This window comes from Gopherus flavomarginatus, chromosome 5 (assembly GCF_025201925.1).
Source record: "Gopherus flavomarginatus isolate rGopFla2 chromosome 5, rGopFla2.mat.asm, whole genome shotgun sequence".
NCBI classification, from domain to species: Eukaryota; Metazoa; Chordata; order Testudines; family Testudinidae; genus Gopherus; species Gopherus flavomarginatus.
Window position 1 is genome coordinate 21,206,499 of NC_066621.1, and position 26,011 is coordinate 21,232,509.

The 26,011-nt window shown below is 47.5% G+C and overlaps 1 protein-coding gene across 4 annotated transcripts in view; it reads left to right on the forward strand.

Annotated features, from left to right (window-relative positions):
• The first annotated feature begins 2,799 nt into the window (after positions 1-2,799).
• Positions 2,800-26,011, forward strand: part of LOC127052467 (adhesion G protein-coupled receptor E2-like) — a 227,137-nt gene continuing 203,925 nt past the window's right edge. For all 4 annotated transcript variants that reach the window (XR_007774755.1, XR_007774756.1, XR_007774754.1 and 1 more), the window contains exon 1: positions 2,800-6,338. The gene's annotated coding sequence lies outside the window, so the exon portion shown is untranslated. The remainder of the gene's footprint in view (positions 6,339-26,011) is intronic.

Below are 26,011 nucleotides of genomic sequence, written 5' to 3' on the forward strand. Positions count from 1 at the left end.
ATAAGAATAACAGTGATAGGAACAGATGGTTGCCTTGACTAGTTGCATACCCAAGTTGCAGGTGAGTGCCACTGAGACAGTTGCCCAGGTGAGTGTCTTCAGGTGCACACATTTTCTGAGGTGACCATCCTGAAGTATAATGGACATGTGCCAAAGAATGTTATACTGGCTGTCAGCTAGGTACCAAGGAAACACATGGGATGCACATAGTAGTTTGGGAGGAGGCCTTGCTTGGAATGGATGTGAAGTCCCAGGGAACAACTGGCCAATCAGGCTGTGGGTTAGAATGCTGAGGCTACGACAGGATATGGTAGCATCTCCGTTTCTCAAGGCAGAGAAAGTGGCAAAGGGAATCCTAGTTTGATGACCCCTAATGGGTATCGTTTGCAATATGCCACAATTTTCCTGTTGATAAGTCAGCATTGGCTCTTTTCGTAATTTTGTTTGTAGTTATCATCTCATGCTTGGCTCCTTTAATATATTTGTGTATTTTATACAGCTCATTATTAAGGGTAAATAAATTTGATCTTTTTATCGGTTTCTCCTCTACCTTCTGGAGGCTGTTTTGTTTAAAAAAAACCATAGCAATAAATCAAAATGGGGAGCAGAATCTAGAACAATGGTGCCCTACATTTTCCATCTTGGTACCCTGCTCCCCCAGGAACACATTGCTATTTATCCAGGATCTGGCCTGGACTCCCTCTCCCATGCAGCAATACAAGAAGGGCAGTGAATCCTATATAGAGAATCCTACTCAGTATTTACCCAGGATGGGAGACAACACTAGGCTCAGGAAAACGAGGAATTGTGTGGCTTTTATTGAAAAAAATCCACCACATTGTGTTGCACAACCCACTAGTTTAGGGACCAGGGCACAGGTGAAAATAAGTCAGTCCGGTCCGGTACACAGCCAGAAGCTTCCTCAAACTGACAATTTAAAAGGGTACTGGTGTAGTGGCAGCATTTTAAAGGGCCTGGGGCTCTGGCTGTGGTAGCAGTGGCCAGGAGCCCCGGGCTCCTTAAATCACTGCCAGAGCCCTGGGGCTCCTGGCGGCTGCTGCTGCTACCCTGGGGGCAGCTTCCCCAGGCCAGCAATTTAAAAGGGCCCTGGGCTCCTGGCAGTGGCTGAGAGCTCTGGGCCTTTTAAATCACCACCAGAGCCCTGGGGCTCCCGGCTGCATCCGCTACCCTGGGGCTCTGGCAGTGGGGCTCTGGTGGCGATTTAAAGGGCCAGGGACTCTGGCCACTGCTGGGAGCCCAGGGTCCTTTTAAATTTCAGGCCTGGGGAAGCTGCCCCCTGGGGTAGTGGCAACGGCCGGGAGCCCTGGGGCTCTGGTGGCAATGTAAAGGGCCCCTGGGCTCCTGCTACTGCAGACTGAGCCCTGGGCCCTTTAAACCGCTGCTGGCGTCCTGGGGTAGCAGCAGCGGCTGGGAGCCCTCAGGCTCCGGCGGTGATTTAAAGGGCCCAGGGATTTAAAGGCTCGCCCCTTCTGCCTGAGGCCCCACCCCCCACCTTGCTCAGAACACTGGCCCTGCGTAACTGGTAAGTCCCTTAAGTTACTTTCAGCCCTGGCCCCGGGTAACTTAATTATCGCTGGGTGTGCTCCCCAGCTGTGGGCAAGTTTTATGCGCTAGATATGTGGCAAATATGGTCTTGGTGAGCGTGTGTGCTGAGGTGGGCAAGTGGGTGGAGGTGACTATTAAAGCTGGCCAACATTTTTTGTGCTGAGTGTTTTCCCACCAAAAATATTGTGTTTAATCAAAACTGAAAACTTTTCACGGGGAAAAAAAAATCCATTCTGATGAAAGAGCTTGGTTTCTCCCGCAGGAAACTGTGAAACACACACTTTCTATTTGAATAAACATTTCTCAATGAAATAAAACATTTTTATTTTGTTGTGACGTACACTGTTATTGCCTTTTGTTTTCGTCCAGTTGAAGTAAAATAAAAGCCAACAACAAAAGAATCAAAATGACAGCACAAAACAAAGATGTGCCTTTCATTGCTTTATAATCTTTGTTTCTCAAGAACAAACCAAAACACATTGTGTTTCCAAATGTCGATTTAAAACAAAAATGTTATATCTCCAAATTCCCCATGGGGTGTGTGTGTGGGGGGGTACATTTTGCATTCAAAATTTCTCGCAGGAAAAATTAAGGTTTTCGGACCAACTCCAGTGAATATTATCTGTAAGTGTGTCCCCCAGAAGAGCTGGGTGTGTTCCTCCTCCTGCCATGGTGGGCAACCCTGAGCATCCTTGTGGGCTCCCCCAGGCCTGGGCGGGAGGGTTTTGTGCCTCCCCTGGTATGGGCATGTCTTTAAGCTTCATTATCCCCTGGCTTGAGCCTCTCTGTGGAGCAGGCATCTCCCTAGGCTTCCCCTTCCCCGAGCTGTGCCCTGCCTGGGGCGAGGCAACCTGCCCCTCTCCATGCACCTCTCTTTAGGCGCCTCTGCCCTCCACCTGGGAGGCATCTGGGCTCCTTCTCCGGAGCAGCACTGGGGCTTCTGGGCCGCATGGACACTTCCCCCCGGGATGCCACCTGGGCTCCCCCCGGCTGTCCCGTCCCAACACCCCGCTCCCTCCCCGGCGCGGGGCGGTCCGTGGGCGGCCCCGGCGCGGAGTGACTGGCGCTGGGCGGCACCCGGGCTGGGGGCGGATTTTTTGAGCCGAGCCCCGGCTCTCCCTGCTAGAGCGGCGGCTGGCGGCGGCAGCGGGCGGCGGCGGCGGGCGGGTCTCTCTCGCTCCTCGGCCGGGTGAGGCGGCGGCGCCCCCCCGCTGCCCTGCCCCGCTCTGCTGCATGGACGAGCATCGGAGCCTGCTGCGCTCGCCGGCAGCCTTCTCCTCCAGCAGGCACCCGCGGGGCGGCGGCAGCAGCAGCCACCACAACCCGGGCTACACCGAGCCGCCGCCCCCCGAGGCCCCCCAGCCCGGCCCCGAGCAGGAGGAGGGGGAGGAAGCCGAGGAAGAGGAGGGCGGCATGACCGTGGTGGTAGGTGGGGTGGACCCCCTGCTGGAAGAGCCCCAGCACCCCCACCCGCTGCTGGCGGGGGAACGCTACGACCACCCCCCGGCCCACGTCCCGCTGCCCCCCGGCCACCACCCAGTGGGTGGCGGGGAACACGAGTGCTGCGAGCGGGTGGTGATCAACATCTCCGGCCTGCGCTTCGAGACCCAGCTCAAGACCCTGGCCCAGTTCCCCCAGACCCTGCTGGGTGACCCCCGCAAGCGGATGCGCTACTTTGACCCCCTGCGCAACGAGTACTTCTTCGACCGCAACCGGCCCAGCTTCGACGCCATCCTCTACTACTACCAGTCCGGGGGCCGCATCCGGCGCCCGGTCAATGTGCCCATCGATATCTTTTCAGAGGAGATCCGCTTCTATCAGCTGGGCGAGGATGCCATGGAGAAGTTCCGGGAGGACGAGGGCTTCATCCGCGAGGAGCAGAGGCCCCTGCCTGACAAGGAGTTCCAGCGCCAGGTGTGGCTCCTCTTCGAATACCCGGAGAGCTCCGGGCCGGCCAGAGGCATCGCTATTGTCTCGGTCCTCGTCATCCTCATCTCTATTGTCATTTTCTGCCTGGAGACCCTGCCTGAGTTCAGGGATGATCGTGACTATGAGGGGACGGGGGGGACCTTTGGCACAAGCAGCGGCCTCCTGGAGAAAGACACCTTCACCAACTCCTCCTCCGCAGCTGTCTCGATGGTCTCGTCCTTCACTGACCCCTTCTTTGTGGTGGAGACACTGTGCATCATCTGGTTCTCTTTTGAGTTGCTTGTCCGCTTCTTTGCCTGCCCCAGCAAGGCCACTTTCTCCAAGAACATCATGAACATCATTGATATTGTGGCCATCATCCCTTACTTCATCACCTTGGGCACGGAACTGGCTGAGAGGCAGGGGAATGGCCAGCAAGCCATGTCCCTGGCCATCCTCAGGGTCATTCGGCTGGTCAGGGTCTTTCGTATCTTCAAGCTCTCACGACACTCGAAAGGTCTGCAGATCCTGGGGCAGACCCTCAAGGCCAGCATGAGGGAGCTGGGTTTGCTCATCTTCTTCCTCTTCATCGGAGTCATCCTCTTCTCCAGCGCTGTCTACTTTGCAGAGGCAGATGACCCCACCTCAGGCTTCAGCAGCATCCCCGATGCCTTCTGGTGGGCAGTGGTGACCATGACCACGGTGGGCTATGGAGACATGCACCCAATCACCATTGGGGGCAAAATTGTGGGGTCCCTCTGTGCCATTGCTGGGGTGTTGACCATTGCCCTTCCCGTGCCTGTGATAGTCTCCAATTTCAACTACTTCTACCACCGGGAGACCGAAGGCGAGGAGCAAGCCCAATATCTGCACGTAGGGAGCTGCCAGCACCTCTCCTCTACGGAGGAGTTGAGGAAGGCGCGTAGCAATTCCACCCTGAGCAAGTCGGAGTACATGGTGATAGAGGAGGGGGGAATCAACAACACTGCATTCAAACAGGCTGCCTTTAAGACGGGCAACTGCACAGCTACAAACAATCCCAATTGCGTGAACATCAACAAGATCTTCACTGATGTTTAAAAAAAAAAGCCTCTGAGGAAATGTTGAAATAATAATAATAATGCAAAGTGACCATGTAATCAGTATTGTCTGGAACATGCATCATCACTGGTCTGTGTGCGCCCTTGTCGAACACCTATATTTTTTAGATCATTCCTTTTAAAGAACAAGGAAGAGGATTACAAAAGAATCAGAAGATAAGAGGATGGAGGTGTTTGCAGAAAGGAAGATCAGAGGACAAAAAAGAAGAACGCGCTCTCCGTTGAAACAGGTGTTTTTTTCTGCAACATGTTGCAGGGCTGCTTTGTGCGTGGGGGTTGTGGGCAGCTGGCCTCTTTTCTCGTTTTCGCTGTGTAGCAGGTTTCCTTTTCAATTATACACACGTGCACTTGTTGGACTGAAAACCGTGAGTTGGAAGGGAAGAAACTAAAATTATATTGCAGAGCCTGTTGGCAGGCAAGGGGAGGGAATAACCATTTAATTTTGCAAAGCATCTCTGCTACCACATTGTTAAATGATGCTTAATATTGGAAGTGTGGTATATGTCCTTTATGGGCATATTTCTTTTCTTCCCCAGCCAGATCGTCTATGAAATTCTAATCTGTTCAGAGACCCAAGTGTAATCAGTTTTGATTTAATCAGAAAAATGCCCCCCTTCTCTATTCCTAATTCCCTTCTCCCACAACTGTATGGGATTGTTTCATCCAGCTCCAAATTCCTGGCTGCATGGTGTGTATGGAGAAATGTTCTTCTTACATGGAAAGGTTTAACAATTGACTAACCGAACAGCATCCTGAGTGTTTGAACATCCTGTGATGCCAGTGCAGATTGGGGATAGTTAAGCTCCCATTAAACCAGTAATGGGCTTTTTGAAGTGACTTCAGCCTCAGACAAAACCTACCAAGAGCCTAGAAACAAACGGGGGTGAGGGGTATTTTTGTCCATTTCCAATGCATCTGAGATAAGCGTCTGCATCTATCACAAGAAGATTAAAGTGACAAACGCCTTCCAGTGGAAGTTACTAATTCGGACCTGAGTGATGCAGTTTCCATAGCAACTCTGGTTTCCTGGGAAACCCCAAAAGGTTGTCATGGTATCCCTTCGCCCCATCCCCCTTCATCCTGTGCTGTTTCCACAGTAACCCTTCCAGATGGTTCCAACTTCTGTGATTCCACAGAAAAGCCACTGCCCTGGTAAACTGCACACACACATACAGAGAGTTAATCCCAGAGAGATTTAGGAGTAGAAACTAGTCATTATCCTAGATGCATGGTTCTTTAGATCTGAAACATTCCTGAAGCCCTGGTAGCTATCAAATCAAGAAGCAAGATGATCATCCGTGGAATGCTGCTACGCACATGTGCTGAATAAAACTCCTGTTCATAGGCAATAAACGCAACAAACCTCCAAATTACCCTGACTATCAAGTTAATATCTGGGCAGTAAAACTGAAAATTTATTCCCTATATGCAAATCTATACATCTGCTCAGAAGTTCTAGAAAGGCGATCTCATCCCTGACAGAATAAACCATACTTAAACTTATGGTACGTGACCTAGATTTTTCAAAAACCTCCCTCCAACTCCAAACAGCAATTCCACTTTCAAGTGTATACGGAACTGAACAACCAGACAGGAAACATTATAACGCAAAAGGATATCAATCTTTTGACATTGGGGTGTGTGGAGGGGGAGTAAGCAGAGATCTATAAAGTGCAGAGGTGCAAAGTAACCAAAATCCTGAGGGAAAATATGCCTGCCTCGTCTCATCCAAGTCAGCAGCTGCGGAACATCAGACAGAAACAGGTGAGTTATGAGCTGTGGAGAGAACAGATTATGTATCCTAAGACATTTGTACTTTCAGATGTAGACCTCATCTCTTTGTACCAACCACAGCATCCAGCCCTCCCTTTATGAACATGCACATGAGCTAAAGTGCAATAATCTTTTCCATAAGAGTCCCCTGACTTCCCCCCCCGCCTCAGCTAAACTGTATGGTCTTATTTAATTTTGATTTTTCATATCATTTGGTTTAAATAATGTGTATTCAGCTTAAGTAGCACTACACATACTCATTCTGCAGCGAAGCATCAATACTGTTTGTGGCCTTTTTCAGCAATATTATGCTAAAATTACCATTTCCACAGTGGTTTAGTTCACTTGGTCTCAGATCCCTTTTAAAAAGAAAATCCAATGACAACCCGTTTCTCCCTGTAAAGATGCAGGCTCGAAGTGTCAGTAGTAAGGGCCCGATTAAGATGCGCTGAAGTCCCATTGAAGTTAAGGGCTTTGCTGAATATGGATGGGTTTAAGCACATGCTTAAGTGTTTTGCTGAATTGGAGGAATTTGTCTTATTTAGAGCAAAATAATGTAGAAAGGAATGGGACTGGGCAGGTTATTATAGGCAAATAATTATCCATTTTAATTATAAGTTCAGAGTTTTCTTAAATTTGTAATATGGTTTTATTCTTTATAAAATTCTTGGCTCTGTTGAACTCAACAGAGTTTCACCATTGTCTTCAGAGGAGCCAGGATTTCATTCATGATTTACATGTGATCTTCTGTTCTGATCTTATTTAAATTTACCCCTTTGCTTTCATCCTCTTTTTAGCCCTTCCCTCTTTCAGTTAATAAAACCTTTGAGAAAGTTCATTAGGCCAGATCAGATAGTGTAAATTGACATAACTTCACTAGAGTTCCATCACTTTACAGCAGCTCAGAATCTGGTCAATTAATGATTATGCAATGGTCAGATATTATGGTGAGGGGAGCCATAGTTGTAGCTGGATAGATGTGAGTGCCCCTTTCTTGCCAGTTTTGTTTTAGGGTTGGGAGGATGATATACAGAAACTTGATCCTGCATATTTTTCTTTCCATACTTTCATGAACACTTTTGTCATTCATCCAAGCACAAGTTGTTTGTCCATCTGTTACCTATATAACTCCTTAACATGCTTTTTACATTTGTGTACCTGTACTTAAGTGCGATTTCAAAGATAGCAAATCCTCACTTTGATAACACTACATGCACATTTTCTCACAGAGGGAGGCCATTCAGTGTTCCTCATTTTCTGTTGAGGATATAAGACTTTTTTGGATGCATTTTTGAAATTTTAATCACAATTAAGGATTTTATTTGCCTGGATTGCAGTGGGAAAGCAGTGGAAATACTGTCCGCTTGACTTCCACTCAGAGCACAATAGATTTCCAGATGAATTCTGTGTTTGAATTCTTCTAGTGTCAACATGTTTGTATATGTGGGGGAGACATATTATAAGCACAAATATGGCACTTTGGAATCATTTAAAAAAACCCATACATGTGTGCATATAATGTGCAGTGAGGCTTAACTAATAATTTTGGATTTGCACGACCACTTCTTACCATATATTGGGGTGCAAGGTGACCAAATAATTGGAAAAAATGATGTTTTTGTCCATAAAAGGTGATGCCCATAAGAGAGCCTGAAAAAATATCCAGTGAATAGGCTGCAGTAAAAGGGCCCATTCCCCAAATATAGCATATGGTACAGCTGACAAAGCATGTCTGACAGCCACCAAAAATCGCTGCTCTCTTCTTTACAAATGTAAACCGTGTAGACAAAACATTGAAAGCGGAGAGGTGGGAGGAGAATGGGGTAATGTGGAAATTCCATCGCTGGCTACCTGCTCTTGTCTCCGCTTCATAGCAGTGAGTTTAGCTCGGTCAGGATCGGATTCCGTATCTCTGCACAGTTGTGCAGTCTGAAGGTTACGCTTTCGTTAGCTTTTCCAGACAGAGAATCTCGAGACCTTTCCTGTAGAGATCGGAAAGACTGTTGCTCACAGTGATGAAGGACTGTTCTCTTTGCAACCTGCTAGCACTCTGTAATGCATTTTATCTCCCATCTTGCCATGTGCCTAGTGGATCTCTCAGTACTCTGACAGTCATTTTTGAGATAAAGATCGGCAGTTTGCAGCACGTCGGACTAGAATGTTTTTAATGTGCTTAGAAGGGGCCGCATTAGAAGATAAGTATTATCTCTTCTGCTGCATGTAAATTGTCTGGCAGTTTATGGACAAACCTTCCCTAGTGGGGGTTGTCTAGTGTTATAAACCATTATATTTAATGGAGGAAACATTAATGAAACATCCCGGTTGACACTGTATGTGTACAGACGTCAAGCAGTTCAAAGCTATGATTCATGCAGCAGCTGTAACTTGGCTCATTGGTAGTACTTTTGATTGCTTTACATGGTGTTAACTTGAGTGGCTATAAAATGAATGTGCCTAACGGCATGGTTACCATTGCGGTGGGACCTGTAACTGAATTTTCTGGCTTCTGTGTTTCGTTGCCACATCCCTGTCTTTCACACCTCTCATCTGGCAGCAGGGGTGACATTCACTCCCTGCGTTGAAGAACAGAGAGGATAGACTAGAAGAAGACCGTTCCCGCCACAAGGAACAAAACCCTGTACCTCCTTGCTATTTATAACCCCTTGTGGCATGGTTGTCTGGGCTTTCACAGACCTGGTCTCCCAAATACTTCTTTCTTTCTTTCTTTCTTTCTTTCTTTCTTTCTTCAAATTCAGAGTTCATGTAGGGCCACCACGTATCTTCAGGACATTAATGAGCCATTATGATTCTTGGCCTTCCCAAATTCTTTTGGTTTCATTGCACTTGTGTGCTGCTTATTTCCTAGACCCCATAACGAACGGTGTGAGCCAATGCACACTGAAGTCAATGGGAACTTTTCTGGTGACCTCAGTGTGCAGGTCCCAAACTCAAAAGAGTCCCTCCAAGGGTTTCCCTTCATGGAGAGAATGTATCAATAATACAGAGGAAATTTAGAAGTCCTTTCCAGGGATAAATTGTCCCTGGGCTGCATATCAGAGGGAGTCTGTTACCAAGATGGGGTGCAAGTGTGTGCGTGGGGAGGGTCTGCAACCACTGATAAGGGCTCATAAGGGAACTTCACTTTATACCTTCCAGTTCTAGTGTAGACATGCCCTAAATTTCCTCTAGGATGGCATGCAATGGGTACCACAAACAGCAGATTCCAGCCTTCACAGCAAGGGCCTTGTTAGTATACTGGATCCTTGCAGGAGGAGGAAAGGGGCTGAATCTAGCAAGGCTCCCATCTATTCTGATCAGGGACAAGTTGAGGTTTCAAGTAATTATCTTAAGACTCCAGTGCCACAGTGGCTGAACCGGCAGATCCTTTGGTTCTTTCCAAAGCAGTACCCTTAATTAGCCAATCCCCAAGGGAGGGGTGAGCAGCAGTCTTTCTGTGTAGGGTTGTTGCCGTGACTGCTAAATGTTTCATGAAGACACCCAGTACCGGTCCAGAAGGTAACACTGAATTAGTAATGCTGTTCCCCTATGGGAAATCCGAGATGGTCTTTTTCTCCTTTCCACATTTCACTGCCCTCGTCCTCAAGTTCCTTCTCCCTTTACCCACTCTCCTGTCTTCCTCCCAGAATTCCTTCCTCTCCCTCTTTTCAAACCCAAGTGCCCCACCCAACAGATATACAACTAAGTTTTGGTAACAAATTGGAAACAAAAGAGTTCCACATCTTTTTCTCTGACCTGTCTTGTGCCTGGCATCCTCCTGAGTGCTCTACCTTGTGTCTAGTTCTGTCTTTTTCTTTTGTAAGTTCTTTGGAGCAGGGACTCTCTCTGTATGTTTGTACAGGTCCTCGTACAGTAGATCTTGATTTAGGCCCATTGGGCACAATCCCCATACAAATAATTGATGGTAAGAACAACACTGCATAACCCCCCGTGTGTATGTGTCAGTCAGGCCTGGAATGCATAGCTGGTCAGCTTCCTCCAGAAGAGGTAAAATTTCTCCCTGGGAAATTGTTTTAATAATACCGAGCTCTGACATAGCACTTTTCACCAGTAGATCTCAAAACACTCTACAAAGGAGGTCAGTATTATTCTTCCCAGTTTACAGATGGGCAAACTGAGACACAGAATGAGGCAGTGACTCTCACTGGGTCACCTAGCAGGGCAGTGACAGAGCCAGGAGTAGTACCGAGGTTTCCTGAGTCCCACTGCATGTAGTAGCATGTTCCAGTGAGTATCTGCTGGAACATGCTACTACATGCAAGACACATCCTCTTGTAAGTTACATACTCCTTCCTGTCAGGAGAGCCAATAAGAAGGAAAGTACAAATATATTACTATCCATCTGGTATTGCGCCAGATTCTTTCCCACACTTTGGGACCATAAAGGCATCAGATCTGGCCTTCTGGACATTCCCCAGATATAGCGCAGAGAGACCTGGCTTTTGTACCCTGGCAAAGGGGGCATATTAAGGATGTAGCCAAGGGGACGGATTGTGCCCAGGATGCTGCTGTACGTCAATTATGTCTCAGCTGGTATACCAACCCTTTCTGGAGATTGAGCAAGCCTAGAATCTCTCCTGGCCCTCAGGAGCTGCAAGCCGCTTGCTGGGTGCTGCTGAGAATCTGGGCCATTGTATTTCTGTTGCAGTATTTTAGACTCATTTTTCTAATTTGAAGAATTTTTAATGTGAGAAATTTTGAAGTGAAACAATGAATTAAAAAATTTCTTTCCACTGTGTCCTGCTTATATCCTAGGCAGTGGTTACCTTGGAAACAGCTGTAGGTTGGGATTGTCTGTCTTGGCTTTGGTGGGCAGACTCTTTGGTGGTGAGCGTGTGCGTCGGATGCACAAATAAATACACAATAACGTAGTTGGGTAGCTTTTCTTTGTGTGAACCTGTGAAAAGAAAATAGCCCGGCTGGAATACCAGTTAGTAAATGGAGAAGTTTTTTAGGAATTAAATTTGGACTGGTGGGTTTGTTCATTGGAGGTGGGGAAATTAGTCCAAACCAATTTTTAAATCGAGTGTATTGCGCTCCCCCGCCTCCAGATCAGCTTTAGGAATTATTTTGGGAAAGTTCTGTGGCCATGTTATATAGGAGGTTAGACTAGATCAGCGGTCACCAACCGGTTGATCACAATTGACTGGTTGATCCCAGAGGATCTCCCAGTTGATCGTGATCTCTGGTTGTTGCAGTGGGGCTGATGCTAAGGCAGACTCTCTATCCCAGTCCCACGCCACTCCCAGAAGTGACCAGTGCAGCTCTGCGGCCCCGGAGGCGTGGGGGCAAGAGTCTCCTTCCGTGTGCTGCTCCTGCCTGCAAGCGCCGCCTTCACGACTCCCATTGGCCGGGAGAGCGTGCTTGCAGAGAGGGGCAGCACGCGGAGCCAAATGCCCCCCGCCTACCTCAGGGGCTGCAGGGGCGCGTTGACCTCTTCTGGGAGCGGTGTGGGGCCGGAGTAGGCAGGGAGCCTGACTTAACCTTGCTGTGCCCGCCGCTGACCGGGAGCCAGCACCCCATACCCATTCCTGCACCCCAAGCTCCACCCTGAGTCCCCTCCCAGAGCCAGCACCCTAAACCCCCTCCTGCACCCCAGCCCTGAGCCCCCTCATGGAACCAGCACCCCATTCCCCCTCCTGCACCCCAAGTCCCAGCCCTGACCCCCCTCCCAGAGCCAGCACCCTGTACCCCCTCCTGCACCCCAACATTCTGCTGGAGCCCCCTCCTGTACCCAAACTCCCGCCTAGAGCTTGCACCCCTCATCCCCACCTGCACCCCAACGCCCTGCTCCAGGCTCAGCCCAGAGCCCTGTCATAACATTTTTTCCCAGATCTGGACCTTAGCGTCCAAAATATGGGTGTTAGCATGAAAACCTCCAAGCTTAGTTACCAGCTTGGACCTGGTAAAGCTGCCACCAGCCAGGAATTATACAGTGCCTAGCTCACTGTGGTCTCCACAAAACCTTCCCTGGGGGACCCCCAGACTCAGATGCCTTGAGTCCTACAACAAAGGGAAATAACCCCCTCCCCTTATTTCCTGGTTACTTCCTCCCAGGCTCCCCTCCCTGGACGACCCTAGGAGATTCCCTGCTTCCAGTCCTGGAAACACAAGTACCGAGAGAGCTAATCTCTCTCCCCGCCTCACCCAGAGGGTATGCAAAGTCAGGCTTAGTAAATCTAACACAAAGAGATTTTCCCCCTGACTTCTTCCTCCCACCAATTCCCTGGTGAGCTGCAGACTCAATTCCCTGGAGTCCTCACTAAAGAAAACTCCAACAGGACTTAAAAAGAAAGCTTTATATAAAAAAAGAAAGAAAAAGACATTAAAAATAGTCTCTGTAATAAGATGACACTCTACAGGGTCAATTGCTTAAAGGAAAAAAATGAATAAACAGCCTTATCCAAAAAGAATACAATTTAACACATTCCAGCAACTACACACATGTAAATACAAAAAAACAATATAAACTTATTGTCTTACTATCCTTGTACTTACAACTTGGAAACAGAAGATTAGAAAGCCAGGAGACAGAAAGATCACTCTCAGAGCTGAGAGGGCACAGACACAAGACAAAGAACAAAGAACTCACACCCCAAAACTTCCCTCCACCTAGATTTGAAAAAGTCTTGTTTCCTGATTGGTCCTCTGGTCAGGTGTTTCAGGTTACTGTTGTTACCCCTTTACAGGTAAAAGAACATTAACCCTTAGCTATCTGTTTATGACACCCCCCCAAATTGCAGACAGTGGGGAACCTCACTGGCGGCGATTTCTTCCTAGAAGTTTAAAATAAACAGATTAATACAACACATGCACCTTTACATATACCACTAAATATATAACTAACAGACATTTACATTTTAAGAACACTTTTATAGCAGCTTGGGCATGAGGAGACGCCTGGTAGGGTGGGGTTCTAATTGAGTGAGCATTACCTGTGTCAATGGAGTAGTATGCCCGTTCAGTCCGTCCTGGGGTGGCTGAGAACAATGGGGCGAAGCTAGTGCACAGCTCCTTGATTTGTTGCCGCTGCAGACGTTCCAGGGTTGTGGAGAGGTTCACCTCTTCCACACCACCATCTTTTTTCACATCGTAGTAGACACCTTCAGGCCACTCAGCATTATCTCCCTGGACTGTAAACTGACAAACCTGTAAGTCTCTGGAATAGAAAGGCTTGAGAGAATTAACATGGTACACTCTGGGCTTTAGTGAGGAATTGGGAAATGCTATGAGGTAGTTCACAGTTCCCAGGCGCTCTTGGACCGTGAATGGCCCTTCCCATGATGCTTCCATCTTATGGGCCTGTTGCGCCTTCAAGACCATAACCTGGTCTCCTACCTTGAAGGAATGTTCTCTGGTATGTTTGTCATACCAGGCGTTTTGCTCTTCCTGAGCATCCTTTAGGTTTTCTTTAGCAAGGGCTAAAGAGTGTCAGAGGGTGCTTTGTAGGTTGCTTACAAAGTCCAGAATGTTAGTTCCTGGAGAAGGCGTAAACCCCTCCCATGGCTGCTTCACCAACTGTAATGGCCCCTTAACCTCGTGGCCATACACAAGTTCAAATGGTGAAAACCCTAAACTGGGATGTGGTACAGCCCTGTAGGCAAACAGCAACTGCTGCAACACTAGGTTCCAATTATTGGAGTGTTCGTTGACAAATTTACGTATTATGGCCCCCAAAGTTCCATTAAACCTTTCCACCAAGCCATTGGTTTGATGGTGGTACGGGGTGGCAACCAAGTTGTTCACCCCATGAGTTTTCCACAGTGTTTGCATGGTCCCTGCCAGGAAATTAGATCCTGAATCTGTAAGGATGTCGGAGGGCCAACCCTACCCTGGCAAAAATGTCTGTTAGGCCTGACACACAGCGTTAGCCCTGGTGTTGCCTAGAGCTACTGCTTCCGGCCATCGGGTAGCAAAGTCCACGAAAGTCAGTACGTACTGCTTTCCTCTGGGTGTCTTTTTTGGGAAAGGACCCAGAATATCCACAGCTACTCGCTGAAATGGGACCTCAATTATGGGGAGTGGCTGGAGAGGGGCCTTGACCTGGTCTTGGGGTTTTCCCACTCTTTGGCATACCTCAGAAGACCGGACATACTTGGCAACGTCCTTGCCCATCCCCTCCCAGTGGAAGGACTTCCCCAACCGGTCCTTGGTTCTGTTCACCCCAGCATGGCCACTGGGATGATCATTGGCTAAGCTTAAGAGCTTCCCCCGGTACTTAGTTGGAACTACCAACTGTTTTTGCGGCTTCCATTCTTCCCGGTGTCCACCAGAAAGAATCTCCTTGTATAAAAGTCCTTGGTCTATAACAAACCGTGATCAATTAGAAGAGCTGAGAGGCGGTGGGGTGCTCCGTGCCGCCGCCCAAGCTTTCTGAAGGCTGTCATCTGCTTCCTGCTCAGTCTGGAACTGTTCCCTTGAGGCTGAGGTCACCAGTTCTTCCTCAGACTGGGGACTTGGGCTTGGTCCCTCTGGAAGCGATGTAGGTGATGGGGTTGTTTCTGTTGCTGGTGAACCGCTCTCCGCTGGTGCACCTGAGGGTATTTCAGGCTCTGGCTGAGCCTTTTGGGTATGGCTGTCTGTTGCTTCTGCCAGTTTTGGCTCGCTGGCGCCCTCTGGTGTTGAGTTTGAAGATGTGGTTGCACTTGCTGGTGTTGGTTGCTGTTCCAGTTCCGGGCCTGGGACTGGAGGTGCTGTGGCTGTTTCAGTGGTTGGCATGGAATCTGGGTCCACTACCTCTGTCTGGGTCTCTGGTAACACAGACGGGGCGTCTGTGGACGGCTCAGGAACAGGAATGGGTCTGGGAGCTTGCCTGGTTTGGCTGCATGTAACCATTCCCACTCTCTTGGCCCGCTTCACCTGGTTGGCCAAGTCTTCCCCCAGTAGCATGGGGATGGAATAATTGTCATAGACTGCAAAAGTCCACATTCCTGACCAGCCTTTGTACTGGACAGGCAGTTTAGCTGTAGGCAAGTCTACAGCTTGTGACATGAAGGGGTAAATTGTCACTTGGGCCTTTGGGTTGATGAATTTGGGGTCTACGAAGGATTGGTGGATAGCTGACACTTGTGCCCCCGTGTCTCTCCACGCAGTAACCTTCTTTCCGCCCACTCTCAAAATTTCCCTTCGCTCCAAGGGTATTTGAGAGGCATCTGGGCCTGGAGATCTTTTGGGTGATGGTGGTGTAATGAACTGCACTCGGTTGGCGGTCCTTGGGCAGTTGGCCTTGATATGTCCCAGTTCATTACACTTAAAGCATCTTCCAGCTGACTGGTCACTGGGTCAAGGTGAGTTACTGGAGACTGGTGAGGTGGAAGAATAGGGTGTCTGTGGCTTTCCTTGGGTTGTCGGTGGGGTCTTTGGCTGCCCTCGGTTGTAGGGTTTATTGTCGGTGTGCCCTCTGGGGTATTCGTTCCCCTTGACAGTAGCTTTCTTGCTTTCTGCCACTTCCATCCATCTGGCTCCAATCTGCCCCGCCTCGGTGAGATTTTTGGGTTTTCCATCTTGTACGTACCGTGTTATGTCCTCAGGAACACCATCCAAGAACTGCTCCATTTGTATGAAGAGGTGCAGTTCGTCCAAGGATTTAACATTGTTTTCTGATATCCAGGCCTCATAATTTTTCCCAACGTAGTAGGCATGTTTGGGAAATGACACATCTGGTTTCCACTTTTGGGTTCTGAAACGCCGACGGGCATGATCCGGGTTTATGCCCATTCTTAATCTGGCCTTGTTTTGAAACAGTTTATAATCGTTTATTCGGTTCTTTGGCATTTTAGCTCCCACCTCTGCTAAAGGTCCACTGAGCTGTGGCCTCAATTCTACCATGTACTGGTCTTTAGAGATGCTGTACCCAAGACAGGCTCTTTCAAAATTTTCCAAAAAGCCCTCGGTGTCATCACCTGCCTTGTAGGTGGGAAATTTCCTGTGCTGTGGAACAAGTATTGGCGAAGGGTTGTTAGGATTGGCTGTGTTTTGTTGCTTAGCCTTTTCTAATTCCAGGGCCTGCCGGTGGGTTTCCCTCAGGAGTTCCAACTCTCTCCTGTGGGTAGCCTCTTTTTCTCTTTCCCTCAGCTCCATCTCTTGTAGTTTTTTCCATACCTCGCCTGTGCTCGGCGTCTTTGATTTGTGCTTCGGCCTCCATTTTTGCCTTAGAAGTCATGGTTCCTGTTTTCTTGTGTTGGGGTGCCCTCTGGTGTTTATTGTCTGAACTGCTGGCTCTGTTGCCTCCTGGGGTTTGCCTAGCAACAGTGCCTTTTTTTTTCTCCTCTAGCTAACCTTTTAAATGTAAAGTAAACCAGAAAAACCACTTTATTTGCATGTGTATTGTGCTGGGTACTTGACTCACAATTGGAGTGCTATTGTCTGACAAAAGACCCTTAATAGTTCCTTAGTGGTTCCTTGCTTAATATGCAAGCTACTGCCAGGAGAGAACAGAAAAAATTTTTTCTCTCTGGTTCCTTTTAAAACCAAACCCTCTCTGCTTAAAAGCCCCTAGCAGAGAAAAGAAAGATATAATATTCCTACTGGCTTCTGGATTCTGTCTTTCCCACAACGCTGCACACCATGTCATAACATTTTTTCCCGGACCTGGACCTTAGCATCCAAAATATGGGTGTTAGCATGAAAACCTCCAAGCTTAGTTACCAGCTTGGACCTGGTAAAGCTGCCACCAGCCAGGAATTATACAGTGCCTAGCTCACTGTGGTCTCCCCAAAACCTTCCCTGGGGGACCCTCAGACTCAGATGCCTTGAGTCCTACAACAAAGGGAAATAACCCCCTCCCCTTGTTTCCTGGTTACTTCCTCCCAGGCTCCCCTCCCTGGACGACCCTAGGAGATTCCCTGCTTCCAGTCCTGGAAACACAAGTACCGAGAGAGCTAATCTCTCTCCCCCCATCATCCAGAGGGTATGCAAAGTCAGGCTTAGTAAATCTAACACAAAGAGATTTTCCCCCTGACTTCTTCCTCCCACCAATTCCCTGGTGAGCTGCAGACTCAATTCCCTGCAGTCCCCACTAAAGAAAACTCCAACAGGACTTAAAAAGAAAGCTTTATATAAAAAAAAGAAAGAAAAAGACATTAAAAATAGTCTCTGTAATAAGATGACACTCTATAGGGTCAATTGCTTAAAGGAAAAAAATGAATAAACAGCCTTATCCAAAAAGAATACAATTTAACACATTCCAGCAACTACACACATGTAAATACAAAAAACCAATATAAACTTATTGTCTTACTATCCTTGTACTTACAACTTGGAAACAGAAGATTAGAAAGCAAGGAGACAGAAAGATCACTCTCAGAGCTGAGAGGGCACAGACACAAGACAAAGAACAAAGAACTCACATCCCAAAACTTCTCTCCACCTAGATTTGAAAAAGTCTTGTTTCCTGATTGGTCCTCTGGTCAGGTGTTTCAAGTTACTGTTGTTACCCCTTTACAGGTAAAAGAACATTAACCCTTAGCTATCTGTTTATGACAAGCCCTCTCTTACACTGCAAACCCCTTGGCCCAGAGTCCGCACTCCCTCCCGAATGCCAAGCCCCTGCCCCAGCCCAGTTGAAAGCAAGTGAGGGTGGGGGGAGTGCAAGCGACGGGAGGGGGGTGAATGAAGTGAGTGGGGCGGGGCTTTGGGGAAGGGGTGGGGTAGATCCTGGGTTGCCCTTGGATTCAAAAAGTGATCTTGGGTGTAAAAAAGCTTGACGACCACTGGACTAGATGGTTACAGGCCTTGAAATCTCTAGTGAGATGATTATTTTTGCTTGAATCCTTTATATAAAATTAGCATGATTATTGATACCAAATGAATCTGAAAACAAGATACATATAAGGTGGCGCATAATCCTAGGGGCAGCTGCAGAGCTATTGGGGAGGAATAGAGCTGGGTGACTCTCTTTTTTTTTTGGCAAATATGAAATTCCCTGAAAAAATGCACCAACACTATTTGCAAATTCATCGAAAACCATTGGAAAACCAACTCAGAAATGTCAATGATTTGTTCTGACATTCCCTTTCAAAACTAGATTTTCAAAACAAAACCACTGTTGAACAGATTTCGTTCCACCCAAACTAAGTGGTTACGATTATTTGTTTTGCAGAGGAAAAAAAAATCAGTTTTGTTTCTAATCAAACAAAACTCACCTTTCCCTTCCTTCCCCCGGAGCTGTCAGTCCAGTCACAGACCTGAAAAAACAATAATTGGTTCAGCAATCATGGGGAAGCTGGTTGCGAGCGCTCCCCAACCTGTTCCTTGATCTCCAATGACAGCAGGAGTTCTATGGGGAAGGTGTTGGTGGCACGCTTTCCCTTTCTGTTTCAAGGAAGACTAGCTCATTACTCAGGGTAGTGGGGACTCAGACAACCTACACTGTGGATTTTTGACATCTTTACCCCTAATATACCTAACGTTGCGAATGCATGCATTAAAGTGAAATCAGCCATACAACATCCTTTCCCTCTTTATCCTCTGTCGTTGTGTCCTGTAACCAGTTAAAATTCCTTACAAATTATAGGGCCAGATCCTCTAGTAGCGTGTATCTGTGTAGCTCCATTGACTTGAATGGAGCTTGATTTATACCGTCTGGGGATCTGGCTCTCAACTAAATTCTTCTGATGGCAGGAGCATCCACAGCCTAATAAAATTTGATTGACACCTCAGTTGTCCAGATGAGATCGGAAGCTTGCAGTGCATTCCTGCACATGCAGATGGACACCCACCTTCATGCCATATAGTTGAATATCACTACGGCTGTCATTTCTGTCTGCGGACATGGGCTCAAAAGCTTGTTTTTTGTTTAAATGCCCTCCCTGAGATTTAAAGAATTCTAATTCATAGTATTGCCATCGAGAAGTGGCATAAGGAGGAAGATCAACAGGAGGAAGGCAGGAATGGTTGGGCTTAGGAGATGTGGAGGGTGACTGGTTTATTTCATTTTGATATTGCAGAACGTCCCATTCCTGCCACCCAGCAATGAGGTTTCTGCAGAGAGCAGTGACGGTGGAGGTAGAGGAGCTGGGTTCAGAGAACAGGGAGAGAGGACAGAGCAGCACTGACCCTGCCTGCCCTGGCATGTGCGTTCATGCGTACCGTATTCAGAAGTAGTTTTTGCTGGCATCAACCCAGGCGCAGGAACGCCTGTGCAGAAAATACACCAGGGGAGGGTGTGTCACTGGGAACTACCCGCAACTGCCTCTCCGGAGGCCTACACTGGCAGGGCACCAGTCACAAAACACAAGATGCCCCCCTCGCCCCCCAGAAGAACATGAAGCAGGGCAGTTTTGGTAGTTCACCTGCCCTTCTTTGGGGTGATATTTCCCTGAGATGCAAGGGGAATCACAACACAGGCTGTGGCTCCCGGATCCAAGGGCTGGTTCTACACTGCCCCAACCCCAGTGTAGTTTAGTTTAGAACAGCCTCAGGGCTGCTTTGAGCTGCTTATGGCTCCCAATCAGCTGTCCATTCAGCCAGGGACTGCAAGAGTGGTCTGACCATGCTCCCTTTCCTCCCTGGCATACCCCCTGCGCCAGGGACTGTATGGGAGTAAAGGGGGAGTGTAGAAACCACTGATGCCTTTCCTGCTGGAGGAGATCAGGTAGTTTTGTGGCCCAAAGCGGGGAGAGAATGCACTCCATACACACAGGTTACATTCTGAGGGCTACATACCAGTATAATAAGCCTGCAGTCACTACTCACGTCAACAGAGCTACTCAGTTATAGGCACATCTGAGACCAGAATTTGGCCCTGAATCCATGGACTCCAAGTAGCTGCTCTTTACCCTCCTTTTTGCAACTGTTCCAATCTTTCGGGATGGGTCACAGTAGACGTATCCAGATTTCACATTTTGTACTGTGCTTACTGAACAGGGAGAACGGAAATACGCTCACAACGTCTGCGTGAACAGCATATTCATCCTATGTCACAGGGACACACTTTCGTCGGTTTTCATTTTGAAGGCATCAGGACTTTAATACAAACTCCTGTTTTTTGTCACTTGGTTGAATGAAATTATGTTTTTGCCCATTAAGAAAACATTCCTTCTTGCAGCCAAGGAATGCGTACCTGGGCTTGTCCTTTTTACTGAAGCCATTTTAACACTGCAGATGGCAGTACAGGGTAAAATGCAACCAAGAGTGCTTTGCTGAACAATACTGCTCATTAATTCCACTGTGACTAATTGATTAGACCTTCTATGAGCAAAATGCTGTTTTACAAGCTCCACAAGTTTCATGAATCCATCTGTGTGTCATATATTAATGCACAGGCCTTAGATTTTCATTCTGAGTAAACCTTGCCTGTAGAAACACATTGATAAACATTTCTGCATGAAAATCCCTTCGGTGTTCCATCATTCTCCCCCCTGCCCCTCCCCCCTTTTAAAAAAATGATCAAGACATGTTCAAGTAAATTAAAACTGGTCTGGGGGAGGGATAGCTCAGTGGTTTGAGCATTGACCTGCTAAATCCAGCATTGTGAGTTCAATTCTTGAGAGGGCCACTTAGGGATCTAGGACAAAATCAGTACTTGGTCCTGCTAGTGATAGGCAGCGGCTGGACTCAATGACCTTTCAGCATCTCTTCTAGTTCTATGAGATAGGTATATCTCCATATAAAAATCATATATAGACTGAGATGAAGCAAGCTTGGGCTTTTAGCTTGTCAGTCTGGTTCGGTGTGGCTAAGTTTTTCATCCACTACTGCTTTCATCCCAGGTCACAGTCCGAGTAATCCTGGTGAGATGACCCCATTCGTAAACAAAAATCCAAACAAACTGAAATGCACAAAGCTTGATATATATGGTTGATTTTTAAAAATAGATCATTGTTCTGAAGGCACTGCCATTCGGACATTGTTCAGTGTTTTTTCTGTGAGTCAGCACATGGACAGCGTATGCAGAGAGATGCGTGTGTGTGTCTGTTTATATTGATCGACATGGGAGTATGCTGTAGTCCTACATGTAGGTTTCAGAGTGGTAGCCGTGTTAGTCTATATTAGCAAAACCAATGAGGGGTCCTTGTGGCACCTTAGAGACTAACAAAGTTATTTGGGCATAAGCTAACACTGACCTTGCACTTGGTAAGGCAACTCCCATCTTTTCATGTGCTGTATATTTATACCTCTCTACTGTATTTTCCACTCCATGCATCTGATGAAGTGGATTTTAGCCCACAAAAGCTTATGCCCAAATAAATTTGTTAGTCTCTATGATGCCAGAAGGACTCCTCGTTGTTTCTGCATTTAGTGCACCTGATGTTTTAGCTGGTTTGTCCATAAGTTACTATTTGGTATTAAGGATTTTATACAGATTCGGGATTTTTTTGTGAATACAGAACAATACAAGTGCATCTGCTTGATTTGGGCAAAACAGACACAAGTGTTAGGAGTTGTCAGACCAGATCAGAGCAGGAGCTCATGTAGCATTATCTCTGACAGTGGCCAGTAACAAATGCTGCAGAGGAAGCGCAAGAAACCCCATAGTGGAGAGTTATGGAATCGCTCTCTGGACCAGATAGAGTTTGAATGAAACCTCTGCTGATTTCTGCAAATGCCATTTTTCAAAGGACTGAAACACAAGCCAAAACAGTGTGCTTCAGACTGATCCCTTTAAGCTGATAATTATGAATATATAATAGATCGATCATTAGTGAGCCAGTTCACGGTTCTAATCTCTCAACAGATTGAACACCGGAAGTTTTGACTCTGTCATTTAGGAAGAAGGGAACAAATTCAATCAGCATTGATGGATGGATGGATGGATGTGAAAGCCCCATTCTGTAGCTGACTGTGTATGGGAGTGGGGCTCCATGGAACAGCGCATCCACATACAGTCAGGTTCAGAGTCGGGACCCAGAAGATTTTAACAAAGAGCCCGCAAAGGATTCAGGCAGCTTTAGCGACTGGACCCCCAGGGGCTGTACCATTCAGCAGAATTAGAATGGAAATTAAACAAGGCAATGTATTTGCTGCTATTCAGAAGAACAAACAGGAGCATAACAGGGCCCAGGGTTATTGCCATAGTATGGTCCTGTGGATAGAGCACTGGGTTGGGACTCAGGACATTTTGATTCTATTTTCTCTGACACTGGCCTGCTTGCTGACCTTGGGCAAGTCACATCCCAACTCAGTTTCCCTATATGCAAGAGGGGGATAATAATACTGACCATCTTCGTAAGGTGCTTTGAGAGCTACAGATGAAAAGCAAAATATACGAATTATAGCGTTTAAGGACAGAAGGGACCACTAGATCATCTGGTCTGACCTCCTGCCTCAGCACCTGCACACTAAACCCAATGACCCTAGTTAGACCAAGTATTACAGCCCACAGGAGGCTAAATTATTTATGTGCCACAGGCAGAGAACAGGAGGGACTGAGGTGCACCAGTACCCAAGGCTCTGCAGTGGCAGGGAACTGGTTAAGTGGGAAATACCCAGATAATTTGGCAAGTGACCCACACCCACATGCTGTAAGGGAAGGTGAAAAAAAACCCGAGGGTCACTGCCAATATGACCTGTGGGGACATTCCTTCCCTGCCCCACATATGGCCATCAGTTAGACCCTGAGCACAGTCTTATTATTATTTATTTTAAACCTATGGGTTGGTGAACCACATGGAAGCTGGAGCTTTTATTAAACTTGCCTATTCTTTGAGGGTATTTGCAAAGCTGATTTAAGGTTCATGAACCTTTTTTCCTCCCCTGTAATTTAAACTTATGTTTAGTTTGCCAGAAGCTGGGAATGAGCAACAGTGGATGGATCACTTGATGATTCCCTGTTCTGTTCATTCCCTCTGGGGCACCTGGCACTGGCCACTGTCGGGGGACAGGACACTGGGTTAGATGGACCCTTGGTCTGATCCAGTAGGGCTGGTCTTATGTTCATTTTTCATCACAAGGGAAATTCATTCAGAAATATTTTCCTAGCTGAAAGGGAGCCTGTGCTTTGTATTAGGTACAGACGACTGCCCCCAAACTCCCTGCAGACCGAGTAAAGTTAGGCTGCGGCAAGTGCTTTGACTTGTTCACGGAACTGGGATTAAATTGGGCCAGATTATTTGTGTAGTTCCATTCAAGTTGATGGGGATGTAACAGGGCAGATTTTAGCTCACTTGACCAGATCCTCACTGCTGTTCTTTGGAGTAGCTCCCTTGACATCCAGCGGAGTTTTACCAGTTTACACCAGCTGAGGATCTAGCCCAACGTATCTGTTTTCATTAGAATTTTCCTCTCTCGTTTTCCCTGCTCATTTCCTCCTCTGTGTCTCTTTGTGTTTGCTTTTCGTCCTCCAGCCTTTGCTCCATTTCCCAAGTGTCTATATCTAGTTTTCATCCTAATTCCCTACCCCCTCCCCACACTTATTTTATCACTCTCTCTCCAAAACAGAGCTCAAACCTAGCATTTGAGCTCAAGTTAAGTTCCCAGACCCACAGCGCTGGAGCGGGTTTGCAATGAGACAAAACAACTTTGTCCATCCCTAACTTGAAACTAGCATACACATCTCCGGGGCTGTCAAGCTGGCATCTCTCGACCATGCTCAATTCACTTTGAAATATAATCTGTACTGAAAGGTGTGAAAGGAAGCTAGCTTGGCATTGCGTGCATAGCACAACACACTATGGAAGGAACTGCTTTTTAACACCTCGTACGTATCATGTCTGCCAACGCATAGTCCTTGAACTTTAGGTTTTTTTGAATAAGGCCTCGAGTCACAGATTGCTAAGCATTCTGCTTTAAAAAAAAAAAATCCCCACTGGCTTTCATAATCATCTCCTCCCTCACCCTTTTCATTTTTAATTGAATGAGTCTAAATGAAGTCAATGGGATGAATTTGGCTCCTGTCCTGTACAGTAAATCAAATCCCATTTCAGATTGACCTGAATCAGGCATTGGATTTTATCTTCTCGCTCTGCTTTCAATAGGACTAAACTTTCCAGCCAGTATTATGTTCATCTGTAGTTCTAAATCTGAGTAATCCCGAGAAAGGCAGCATTATTTGAAGGCACCAAAACAGACAGTAAATAAGTCAATGATCCTTCCTCGCCCATGCCTTACTCCTGCCTAGCTGCAGTTTGGATCATTGCTCATTCGTTCAGCTGGGTTCCCGGGTCCTTGCAGGAGTAGGGAGATGAGGTGGGAAGGGCAAAGTGATTCCTCCTACCCGTCCCCCTCCCTGTTGCTCCTGGATGCACCGCCTTGGTGTTGGTTGCTGGGTCCCCCAGCAGGGGTTGGGCCCTGCCCCCCTCTGGAGTCACCTGAGGCATAAGGCTGTAGGAGCAGGCAGCCAGTGAGTTCCCCACCATTCCAGGGGTGGTGGGGCTCAGGCTTTGGGCTCCAGCTGTGGCAGGGCAGCAGGCTTTCACTGGGGAGCTTCGGGCTCCAGCCCTGGGTGCTGGCTGTGTGGCAGCATGCCTGAGGGGCCGGCCACATAGCTTCAGGCTCCATCCTCCTCACCCTCCGGCCACGGGACTTTGGGCTCTGGTCACAGGGCTTCAGGCTCCAGCCCTTGTTGCCTCCTCCAGCCCCCACCTCCAAATCCCCTGGCCCTCCCCCAGGGCTTCATTTGTCCTCAGGCTTGCCAGGGCTGAGTAAATCTGCTGTGAAAAGTGATACTTATATGTTTGTTAATATCCCTTTTCACAACAGACTTTCTAGCTAGCAGTAAATGAATTACAATGATTTGGACGTGTATCTGTGCATATTTATTTGTCTTCCCTAAAGCTAATTAAGGTTTTAAGGAAAACGTGAGAGAGCCGCCACCAGCAAGAGTTGGTGGCTGCACTCTGAGGCCACCAAAAAGTTTGCCCCGAGAACCCCTGTAATGGCAGTTTCTGAAAACCCCAGACTTTACTGAGCCTGGTCAGTCACGCTTTAAACCCGGCTATAAGCAGAACCTGCACCTGGTTATGTTAGGCTGGGAGCCTCTCCTGGCACTGGATGCAGATAGTGACCATGCCTCAGCAAGCAGCTTTTGATACCAAAGGCCATGGGGTTCCTCTTTCTGCAGACCCCAGGAGGGATGGTTGGAATCATTACCCCAGGACCACAAGGGGTTCTCTTTTTTCACCTCTTCTATTTCAGTCTTGAACAGCCCCCAGCTTGCAGGGGAGAGGGGGCAGAGTGGGGGACAAACTCCCTCCCTTTAGTCTCTTGCTTCAAGAAAGGGCTCTGGTTTTGATGTTGCCCTGTGGTGCCCACTCAGCAAAATGTACTTGCGGTAGCTTCATGCAGGGCTCAGGTTTTGTCCCCAGCTCTGCAGAGAACAGATGCTTCCTGTTTGGTTTATGGAGACTCATTATACCTAGTTCTGCGTCTTGTTCATCGGCCTTTTTAATCAGTCTCTTTATAACTTCAGAACAAACATTTCTTCGGAGCTGAAATTTAGCACAGTCGGCTTCCACCTGAGAGTGAATTATTTGCCGAGCCCGGGGAAGGGCTGAGATTCTTTGGCACACACACACAAACCTGCCCTTCCAAATTGCTGGGTGCTGCATACTTGTTTCTAAATTGCACACTTTTATGCTCTGCAGGAATCCCCCTAGGCTGGCCCGTTTCCATCCTCTCCTTCAGCACTGCCAGAGGAAAGTGTGAATGGTGTTGTGACAGATATTGCAACTACATGTCATATCTATTTTTTGGGGGGATGGGGTGGG